The following is an 11514-nucleotide window of genomic DNA, read 5'->3' on the forward strand; positions in this document are numbered from 1 at the left end:
TGGAGAGCATTGGCCAACAGCTGGGGTGAGGAGCTCGGGTAAGCCCTGAAGACCATCACGTCGCTCCCTGCTGCTGGCTTCCTGTCTTCTAGCAAAGCCATTGATGTCAACAGGACAGTGTCAACAGGAAGATGGAAAGGAGTTGTCTCTGTGGGTGCTGAGGGCCTTAGGGAATTTCACCATCCTTCAGACTCCTTTCAGTTCTCCATATTTGTGGTACGGCTCAGAGTTCGCTGGGGCCCTGCCACACCTTTTCATTCTTCAGTCCACACTGAGACTTGGTAAGGAACACACACAACATGAGCTTGCCACTCTCACTGGGGGGAAGTGATCCAGTTTGCAGTTCATGTCTTTTCAATTTGCCAAGTGAGACTATCCCACCACATATCCATTAGCTATCCCTGTTGCTGCGAGCATCAAGTCCTTTGAAGTGCTGTCGGGAATACCCTCACCTTTAACTTCAAGGGAGTATCCTCTTCACCTGTATTGTCTGCTCACCTGTGTACTAATCAGCTGTCCCTTTAATATGATCTTATCACTTCATTTCTTCCAGAAATTCCTAAAAATGCCTTCCATTTTCACGACAGCCTCCTCAGTCGGTTCTGCTCTGGACTTTTTCTAACTCTTAGCCTTATTGGGTCTTTTTAGTGCATCTTTGGGAGGTGGAAGACTCAACCTGACATCCTAGAGCTGCATCATAAAGGTCCAGAAGGAGCATGGTGGTCAGAGGGAGCCACAGGGTTGGCACCCGGCGGGGAGAACAGGATGTGCACAGGTAAGTAGTGTGAAGGTGTTTGGCCTGTTGGGGGGTGGACAAGGATAGCTGGATCCCTGGCACCGTTTGCAGTGTGGAGGGTATTGGCCAGGGTCAGGGCTGGGAGATGCAGGTAGTAGGCAGAGAATACATTACGAAGAGCCGGCATGCAATGCCAGAGTTTAAACTTTGTTCTGCAGACTCTGGAAGTTGTAGAAATGGGAGTGAAGCAATTGATTTTTGTGTTTTAGAAACCTCACTGTGGTGACACAGTAGAGAAAGATGGATGGTGCTAGGAAACAAGGGGGCGGGCATAAGGAGACACCTGAAGCAGAGGGAGCAGGAGCTGTGAGCACCGGAACTAGGGCAGGGGCCTGGAGCGCTGAGGAGCCGATGGATAGCAGAGATAATAGGCAACTATAATCACTCAAACCTAGAGACCTATTGGATATGGGGGTAAGGCAGCAGTAGAGTCAGAGATGACTCAGAGCTTTCTGGTTTGGGCACCTCAGAGGATTATGTTGCTATTTATCAAGATAGAGAATACAGGAGGAGAAGCAGGTTTCGGGGGGAAAGATAATGAGTTCGGTCTTGAACGTACTGCTTCTAAGTTGCCTGCAAAGTGACAAAGTGTTGATGTCAATAGGTTGGCCCAACAATTGGCTCTGGGGCTCAAGAAAGAAGATGCATGTGAGAGTCATTAGCATGTGTGGTGGTTACTGCCAGCGTGCATGAGATTGTCCTGGGAGCATGCAGAACGGGCAAGGCCAGCTTCGTGGGTGTGTGACCACACAGGGCCCTGTGCTCAGGAGGGCCCCTCGGTTTGGGTTTAATGCTCTCCTGTCGCCATCTTGAATCTCTTAGTAACTTTTAAACTGGCACCCCCATTTTTATTTGCACTGGGCCCTGCAAATTGTGTAGCAATGTTTGAGAATAAGAAGGACAAAAACAAAGTGCTCTGAAGCACTAAGCTGAAAAGGGTGGGTGGTGTGAGAGAAGCCTGGTCCGATTGTGACAGAGCTCTGTGCCAGGTGAGAGGACATGGAGAAGAGATGGGTCGTGGAAACGAAAGGCATGAGGGTTGCAGGAGCACCATGTCACGCAGAGGAGAGCTGACAAGCTGCAAAGGATGGGGACAGCAGCCAGGTTGCACTGTTCGATGTAGAAAAGGTCGGAACCTAGACAAAAAGAACAAACAAAACAGACCTCTAGTTTGGTGAGAGGGTATGGAGAAAGATTCAGAGTCTGACCACTTCTTACCCCTTCTGCTGCCATTACTGTAGTGCAAACCGCCATCAGTTCTCATCCGGATCACTGCAATAGCCTCCCTCCACATCTGCCTGCTTCGTTCTTGCCCTTTATGGCCACGGTGACCATGCCCACACCCACAGAGTCTTCTCATCTCAGCAGAACATCAAGTATTTACTGTGGCTGGGGAGGTCCTGGGGGATGGAGTCCCTGCTCCCTGTCTGCTCCCGCTCTCCTCCACACGCAGTCCTCCCCTACCGTGCTGGCCTCCATGAACTCCTCCAACATTCTCAGCTTTGCACTGACCAGTCTCTCTGCTTGGAATTCTCTTTCACCGTGGATGCCCCGATACTTCCCCCTCTTCCCTGGGCTCTGCTCAAAAACCCCTCTCGGTAAGATGGTCCCTGGCTGGGCTCTCTGTGCCCTCTTCCCCCTACCCTGCTTTATCTTCCTCACAGCTCTTGAAATCTCCTAACTTTCTGTGTAGTTATTTATTTGCTTTTGACTCCCCACCCCTTGGAGAGTAGAAACTTGGCTTTGCTCAGTTTATCTGGCTGGTCTTGTAGAAGAATGATGGCCCTGGGGACAAGCAGGAGCTGTACAGACCCTATTTCCCATGCCAAAAATTGTCATATGTTGTCCAGTGACGAGACAGAATATGCATTTGTTTGTCTGTTTGTATACCTCTTTGTTTCACAAAAGGATTTAAGGCAGCATATAAAGATGTATCAAATTCAGCAAGATGACATAAATTAGAAGCAGGTGAGAAAGAAAAAATGTAAAAGCATGGGTAAAGCCATAAAATGGAGCCAAGGATGGGACTAATACAAAATAAACATACCATAAACTTTGATCCATTTGCTGGGGGTGGGCCACAAATTTGGCTCAGAAACTTCTAACAGTCAGTGCCAAAACGAAACCTGATCAGCTGCACAGCTCCCAGGACCCTCAAGATTAAAGCAAACCACTTGCCTATGAGAAGCACCAGCATTCCTGATGTCCCGGAGAAAGCAAAGAAATGTCTCCTTAACCCCTCCCAAAGAGGACAGAAGATAAGACCGTGAGCCCCCCCGCTCAGAGATGACTTTGTAGCAGACCGCGAGCTGTCTCTTACATTTGCCAGAGAGGTATACGGGAGTCTGCCTGATGTGAAGTGCAGTTAACTGAGGGCCAGGCACGTGACGTTCAGTGCAGCTATGTGAGTCCTGATGGCCTAATGTGGTCCATCAGTAGATGTTAGAGCACATGGTGGAGAGTGTCGTCTGCAGATCTCTGAAGTCATGCTGTCAAAGGAGAGTGTCTCTAGGCCAGGTTCAGACAAATTCTGGGAAACTCTAGGTTCTCATGACTGGTGCCTTGCTCAAAGCCCCTTCTAAGTGATGAAGTTTTCCATGAGACCCGATGACCCACCAAATGTCCAGCTGGTGAAAAGCTGGACATCCTCTCGTGAAAATCAAAGAGGTCTAACCAGGACCAAGATTCTTCCCAGATAATAATGATGGGCCCAATGAAATATATGGCCTGTGACTTGAGCCTGGGAACATTTTAAAGCAGAGCCAGCCACACATCACCCCACTTTTTTTTAAGTGTCAATAAAGTCTCCATAGGTGCCTGGCTTTGAGCAGTTTCCTTCCTGCTATACCTTCCAAGATAAACCGTTTGTGAAATGCGACCCAAGGTAGCTGTGAGAAGACCTGTGTGGGATGATTCACTGGCACCAAAAATAATGACAGCTACCTAAAATAATGACTCTGCTGATAGAGTATTTGATCTGAAGTCTTTCTTTCTGGCAATAATTAGATAGCAGGCCAGTGTCTCCTGGGCCCAAATGCTAAAATCCAGCTGCCCCAGAAACTCTAGACCACTGATGGGAGGCAGAGCAGAGATGCAGGGGCCCCTTCCCAGCCCTGTGCCCCACCCCTGATAAGGATCCCAGTTACCTCCCTGACTCCCCTGGGTGTTGAAAGGCTCTGAGATAACGAAGTGTGCCTCCTCTTAGTTCCTGGGAAGAAAGGTGCTAGGCAAATAAAAACCAAGGCCTGGGCATAGAGCACCAGGAAGACCTGAATTGCAAGACAGGCTCCAGACCTGCCAGCCCCTCCACGCCCCTCAGAGCCCCAGCTCCTGAGAACTAGGTTCTCGGCACCGTAACCAGGTCCAAGAAATGCATTGGTGGTCCTCCTGGGTATCTTCCCTAAATTTTTCTTGACACAGATTAAAACACCCTTGCAAATCCACAAAAGTGGAGCACATTGAACAACCAATGTCCACCTGACCCAAACCGCACAGAGGTGGGTGGTTTGGAGGCTAATTGTTATCTCAATTTCACACACAAAAAAGAAACAAGCTCAGAATCATTCCACGGTTTTCCCACAGCCAGGTCACAAGCGAATATCTACCAAGGGAACAGAACTCAAATCTCCAGGCTCTTAGCCCATAAGTCACCACGCCCACCCCATCTCCAAAGCCAGCCATCTTGTCAGGACAGGTCAGCCTTGCCGGAGGACAGCCAGTGCACACGGTGGACAGGTACTCGTGAGGATGGTGTGAAGCAAGGGGGTGGAGATCTCCACATCTCTTGCTTCACTTCATAGTACCAGGGAATGACCCGGCTGGAGGGAACCCAAGAGTTTCCCCACTACAACCCTTCAGTTCACAGACGGGGAAACTGAGGCTCAGAGGGATGGGGATCCAAGCTCACAGCTTCTGTGCAGAGTGCCCACTCTGTGATCAGAGCGGGTCAAACTGGAGGACTCAGGAGTGGGGGATGATTAAGCACCCCTTGCTAAGGGCTGGGGTGTTAGACTCTCACTCACCCCCACATGCCCACACCAACATCTCCCCGTCACCTCCCATACATCGAAGCTGCCCTGTACGAGTCTTGGCCACAAAGTCTTCTGGAAAGAATACGAAGTTGGGCATCAGCAGCTCCAGTTGGCTGCTGAAACTCTGAGTGGCCTTGAACCTGTCCTTCAACCTTTGGGAGCCTGTTCTCAGCATTTCCTACAAAGGAGTTGATCTGAATGAGTCCTGGGTCTCTCTGGCCTCAATGTTCATTCTGGGATTCCAGGATTCCTTTTAAGAAAGTAGCAACCTCCGGGGAGCCTGGGTGGCTCAGTCGGTTAAGCCTCTGACTTCGGCTCAGGTTATGATCTCGCGGTCCGTGAGTTTGAGCCCCGCGTTGGGCTCTGTGCTGACAGCTCAGAGCCTGGAGCCTGCTTCGGATTCTGTGTCTCCCTCTCTTTCTCTGACCCACCCCCGCTCAGGCTCTGTCTCTCTCTGTCTCAAAAATAAATAAACGTTAAAAAAAATAAAAAAGAAAAAAAGAAAGTAGTAACCTCCTTGGAGGGATACGATGTGGCCACGTGAGGTGGACACCACAGAAGGTCAGAATGGACAGGGCTAAGTGTTGGGTTGCAGTGGAACGTGGGGGCAGGAGGGCTGCCTGGAAGGAGGCGGGATGAGGCAAGACCCGAGGAGGAAGACAAGCAGGACCTCGGGCCAGGGAGAGGACCGAGAGCAGGTGGAGGCCCATCTGGGGCTCCATGATGCTGCAGCCCAAGCCCCTGGACTCCCGGGATTTCCAGTCCCCTCTTCCTCCAGAAGGAAAAGCCAAGTCTCACCTTTAACTTGGATCAACCCGGAAGGGCTCTTGCCAGACGTTTTTACACGCAGAATCTTGCCATCACTTTATGGTCTACCTGTGCGGTTGGGATTGATGGCCTCAATCTGCAGACAAAAAAGTGAAGCCAGGGAAGACCTGGGACAGAACTTTGGCAGACGAAGCAGGGATTCCACAGCCTGGACCAGTACTCTCCCTGCCATGTGACCCTTGGCCTCAACACAGCCCAGCTTGTGACCAGATCTCCGTATCTCTGGACTGATGAAGATGCTTAGCTCGGGAAGAGAAGCCCAGAATCTAGCACTGCTTCCAGTCAGGATATCAGAAGTGTCCCACCCCAAATATCAATATTTTGTTCAGTACTAAACTCACCCTTAACACTGATCTTTTTACTCATTTCGCTCATCAAAACCAACATTTACTACATTCCTTCTGAGTGCCAGGTGCCACGCTACACTGTAGTTTTGCAGCTTGTTTAGGGCACAGGCTTTAAAACGATCTTGCATGTTATTGTTATGGCACCTGAGCGTCGCTGGAATGTCTGGGGAGGGGGCGGCCCGAACCCCCAAAGCCCTGCGGAAAAGCCGTGTCCTTGTCTATGTCTGCTGGGTGAGGCATGGAGACTGTGGGAGCCGAGAGGAGGAGGGAAGGGAAAGAGCCTGAGAGAACTGTAAAAGTGAGGAGGTAATCACCAGAGAGGATCCTCTCCATCATTAAAGAGGATCTTAATTAAGGTCCCCGAAATAGATACTGAAAACAAGCAGCAGCTGTGGGAACCAGATCTGGCAGGGATAGCCGGGCAGCCCAGAGGTGCTGGGTGTTAGCTGGCCGGCTCCTCACCTGTCATTAGGGAGTGGGAAATCGCCCCACATCAAAGCCAGCCAGGAAGGAATGCGACAAATGCCATTCGCCTTAAAATGGTGATGAAAATAAATGCCAAAGTCTGCCAACCATTGTGTGCGAAAACTCCTCAGGCAGGAGGACAATCCCCAGCAAGAGAAGAGGCAAGGTGTGTCCAGCCAGGAAGCAGAGACAGGATGCTTGCATCTGGGAAAAGAGTCCTCCCTCTGCTGTGGGGTCTCATCCTGGCCGGAGCCTCTCCTGACCTTTGACCTTTGGGTTACTTGGGGCAGAGACCCTGGGGGGGTTCCTAGGAGAAGAATAAGTGGTTGGGATAACACTTTCTGCCTGTTATCCCACCCCCTTGCCCCATCACCCAAGCTGGTTCCTTTGTTCCCTGCGCGACTTGCCAAGACAGAGTCCTGGTGGGAGAGGCAGAGGTCAGAGGACACCCCTGGCTGGGCTCAGCCACCTCTGAGACTGACCCTGGGTTACAGTTGTTTCCTGTCTTGGAGTCCCTGATTTCCCTCTTCTGGGAGGCAATTATTTTCTGTCTTTTTTTGTGATTGTAGATAATCCCAGATGAATAATAATAATAATAACCTCTGGGCCAAGGGTGCTTCATTTCAGCATAGTCCAGAATGTGGGGGAATGGCGGCAAGTTGGCATTTCCAGGTCAGGTCACAGCCGACCTGGGGTTTGCTGGTGTCAGTCTGGAAAATGGATCTCCGGGAGTCAGCTGACCATTCTTTTGCCCTGGCGTTGTGCTGATACAGTCTTAGATGGGGGTCTGGCCACAGAGGGTAGAAGAATGTTCTTTGTGCCAAGGCTGAGTCTATGTACTCATCCAGTTGTTGTGGGAGAATTGTCAATCCAGGCACCTTTGTGAGCCTCCCTTGAGCAGAAAGCAAAGAGACAGTGGTACAGAGACCAAGAGAAAGAAGCAGGGACAAAGAAAGATCCGAAGAGAATCAGGGAGGTAGGGTGGGGCACGTTAGCTGAAGAGTAGTCGTTACTGAAACACTGGCTTTCCCAAATAGCTCTCTCTTGGCACTTGACTTCCAAATCCAACACTGAGAGAGGCCAGCCTGTCCTCTCCTGTCCCAGCCTTTAACTCAGTCCTATAAGCATCTCATGAGCAGGGTCCAAATGACTCTTCCTTTCCCTCCAGCAGCAGGTGTGGCCGGGGTTCCATCACAGCCTTGTTGCAGGGGAGAGCCCTGAGTTCCCCAAGGGCAGGAACACGGGTCTGCTTCTTGGCTTCTGGAGAGACTGAAATGTACAGGGAAGCCAGGGGTGTGTGTTTTCCACTAGGCTTATAGGGGAGGCCGTGGCTGCTCAGCAAGGCCAGTGAGGGCTGAGGAGGGGGCCTGGCCAGACCCAAGGGTTGGGAAAATGCTAGATGTAGGGAGGCAGCTTTGAATGCCAGTAGAGGCAGGAGCCAAGTAGAGATGAACCCTGCTGTCTTCCAAACCAGGTGACCCCGGAGGTGGCTTCCTCCACTGTGGGAGAATTCACGGGGGAGGGGGAGTGCCACGGTACTGCCGTCCCAGACCTGCACACGCTGGCCCACGCTCTCGTGATCTCACCATCTCGGACCAACGTAAAAGAAAGCAGACAGGTAGCAGACAAAGAGCCTTCATCAACACATCCTCCGGATCATATGCACAAGGCCTGTCGCCGGCACTCTGGGTGCCAGCCCACCCTTTGGCTGCTGGCCCTGTTAGAGTCCTGAGGAGAGGCCCCTGAGCCCCACAAAGAGGAAGGTCAAAGTTGTGTTATCTCTTCCCTCCTCATGACCCAACTGTCACCTTTTCCAGCGTGAACAGGAGAAGAGGAAAGGGAATCAGCCACGCATCTGGGGCCTCTCCCGCAGCAAACCAAATGTTAACTACACTGCACACCGCGAGTCTGTGTGAGAGACCGGGGGAAACTGGGCCAATATAATGGAACAGGCTTCCTGGCAGAGGACTCGAGAGCCTACTTGACAAGTGGAATTTCCACTCCCATCCTGGGAGAATGGCGCACACAGGCACGATTAGCTCACCTTGTTTTAACAATCGCGAAGTTTCCCCAGCTCAGAAATAACAGCTGGGCAAATCCCCAGCTGGGTGAGTGCGGGCGAGAGGGTGTTTGTGGTGGGTGGAGGCCCTGTCCTTTCTCCGGTGGAGAAAGCCATTTATGACCTCACAGGATGAAAGGAACCAACCCAGGCCCGCTGAGCTGTTATTATAACAATTATCAAGACCTATCGCCTCCCTTTGGGAAATGTTCCCTTTCAAGTTGCAGTGCCCTCGTGTACCCTGGCTCACAGCCGCTCACAATCATTACCGGGTGCCCAGTGCAACTTATTAATAATGCTCTCTTTTCGACGTGGACGGACGTGATCTGTTTCAAGGGCCATAGCTTCCCAAGGGCTCGTTAAAGCCACCACAAGGTGGAGGGGGGGAGAGTGTGCATGCTGTCCTTGTTACACTCATGACGGCCTCCCAGAGCTCGGCCCAGGTGACTAAACATGCCAATGTCGTGTCTCGGGAGGTGTGCATAGCTTTGATCCTGCTCAGCCTCCCTGCCCTGCTCTCAGGAGCACAAGGTGGGGGAAGGAAGGAGGACAAAGGGAACGTTTTCCCAAGTCCCACCTCCCTACCCCACTCCCAGCTGGGTGACTCACCCCTATGGCACCTGAGCTGCAGAAGCCTCTGGATACTTGGGTTTGGGGCTTCAGTGCACGCACAGACCCTATTTCCTTCTAGAAGCTGGCTCAGGACTAGAATTCTCCTATCTGGATCTTTTTCCAGGATTCAGGCTCTTGGGAGGAGGAGGCCTTCTCCCCATTCCCTTAACCCTCATTTAACTGTCCCCATTGTCATGGGCCAGTGACAAAGGGCAATGACACTGGATTCGTGAGGCAATGATGCCAAACCCACAGGAACTTTAGAAACATCTATTACAGCCTCCTCATCGTACAGACGGGCACGCAGCAGGCAAGTGACAGAGACAAAGTGGAATTCCAACATTTACATTCTGACGCCAAAGGGCAGTTGGAGTCTTGGGTAATTGCTTAGGATGCAGTTCACACTTCACTCAGAAATATTTTGGGGGGGCACCTGGGTGGCTCAGTCAGTTAAGCATCTGACTTCGGCTCAGGTCATGATCTCGCGGTTTGTGGGTTTGCACCCCGCGTCGGGTTCTGTGCTGACAGCTCAGAGCCAGAGCCTGCTTCTGATTCTGTGTCTCCCTCTCTCTCTGCCCCTTTCCTGCTTGCTCTCTCTGTTTCAAAACATAAATAAAACATTGAAAAAAAGTTTTTTTGAAATGGGACACTGTTTAGAAATGTGCTTTCTTTAAAGCCAAAATGTATTGGGCCCTTTGAGATTTAGTCCTTAAGCCTCACAAACACCATGAGATTGGTATGAAAATCATTCCCATTTTAAAGATGAGAAAACCAAGCTCTGCGGAGTCACAGGTTCGGGGCTACACAGTTGGGAAGTGATGGAACTGGAACTCAAACCCAGGGGTCCCCAGTCCTGCTCCCTTGCATCTTGGCCCTATGGCTCCCAATTTATGCTCCAGAGGTAAATCTTTCAAGAAGGTTCCCCATATCTCAATCCCTCTTTCCCCTAGGAGGAACCGAATTATTTTTTCTCCTACCTATCCAGGAGCACTCTTCATAGCCTTCAGGCATCTGGTCCACTGGACAGAGCTCTAGAGGATGAGCAGGGCAGGCTGTGGTCCTTTACCTCCCAGAGCCTGTCAAGGCCTTTTGTTTTGTTTTTATGTTTATTTATTCATATATATATATATATAGAGAGAGAGAGAGAGAGAGAGAGAGGGAACAAGCTGGGGAGGGAAGAGAGGGAGGAAGAGAAAAATCCCAAGCAAGCTCCATGCCTTCAGCACAGAGCCCCTGTAGGGCTCAAACTTTCAAATCGTGAGATCATGACCTGAGCTGAAACCAAGAGTCAGACGCTTAACTGACTGAACCACCCAGATGCCCCCTGTCGAGGCCTTTTGTGCATCGTGATGCTCACAGAGCAAAGTGACAAGGGACACGAAGACATCGTCTTCATTTATCTCCATTACAAGTTTCCTACCCCAAATTGTCCTCTCTAACTCATCTAACTCACCTTCTGGGTCACAATAGCTTTGAACTTTTTTTTTTTTTTTTAAAGATCACTTCTGTCCTTAAAGAGGAGTGGGAGATTTACCTTCGAAACACATGCCAAAGAAAGTACCACAGGTCTCTTGGACTTCTAAGCAACATTTGTGCCCTCTGCTGGGCTCACCTGGCTCCTCTGAATGGCCAAGACCAGCAGCTGCTGACTACTCAGTCCAGGCCCTCAGCTTCCTCCCATGTGCAATCTAGAAGCTTCTGTCTCCTACAAGTGTAGAGGCTGCTCCCACCTCAGGGACAGAGGTGCAGTGGGGGTTCAGGACAGTGAAGGGTCAGAGGGGGGTACAGAACAGGGGTGGGAGGTATTCACAATCAGGAAGGCAGTCTATGGGGGTAGGTATGCGGGAGGGGGAGGAGACACAGCAAAACGCAGGGAGGCAAGGGAAAGAACGTGGATGAGGAGGGCCACGGGGTCCCAGGAAGGGACGCTGCTGTGCAAAGCTGGCAGGGGTGGGACTGGTTTCCTATACCCTGGGGCTGTCAGGGTTGCCCTCGGGAGCAGTACCCACAGCTGGGCTGCCCCAGAGTGAGGCCTGAGAAAAGCAAGTCCCACATGGGTGAGGAGAGACAGAGGTAGGGAGAGAGCCCCCACAGGAAGCCAGACCCGGGAAGAGAAGGAAGCAGGGGTAGGGAGGGAAGGGAAGAAGGGGCAAGTGGGCCGTGATGGGCCATGTCTCAGTTGGCTTCCATGGCTCTTATGGGCCACTTGTGCCATCTTCGTGATGGGCCCTTCCTTCTTCCAGGCTCAGCTTTCCCCCAACCCCCGTGGCCAGCCCAGAGGGCCCTGGTAGACACATCCCTTCTTTCCATCACAGTCCAGGAGAAAGAGAGGGTGCACCCATGGTGTCAACAAATCTGAGCACAACGCCTTCGGAG

The 11514-nt window shown here is 51.3% G+C and overlaps 1 long non-coding RNA gene across 1 annotated transcript; it reads right to left on the reverse strand.

Annotated features, from left to right (window-relative positions):
* Nucleotides 1-573: 573 nt before the first annotated feature.
* On the reverse strand, nucleotides 574-8723 carry LOC122237038. The gene is made up of 3 exons (XR_006215234.1): nucleotides 8512-8723; nucleotides 5626-5731; nucleotides 574-1932 (listed from the first exon to the last, which is right to left on the reverse strand). It is a non-coding gene; the product is annotated as an uncharacterized LOC122237038 (long non-coding RNA).
* Between the last annotated feature and the right edge of the window lie 2791 nt (nucleotides 8724-11514).

The sequence above is a fragment of the Panthera tigris genome, chromosome A3 (assembly GCF_018350195.1).
Source record: "Panthera tigris isolate Pti1 chromosome A3, P.tigris_Pti1_mat1.1, whole genome shotgun sequence".
Lineage (NCBI taxonomy): Eukaryota > Metazoa > Chordata > Mammalia > Carnivora > Felidae > Panthera > Panthera tigris.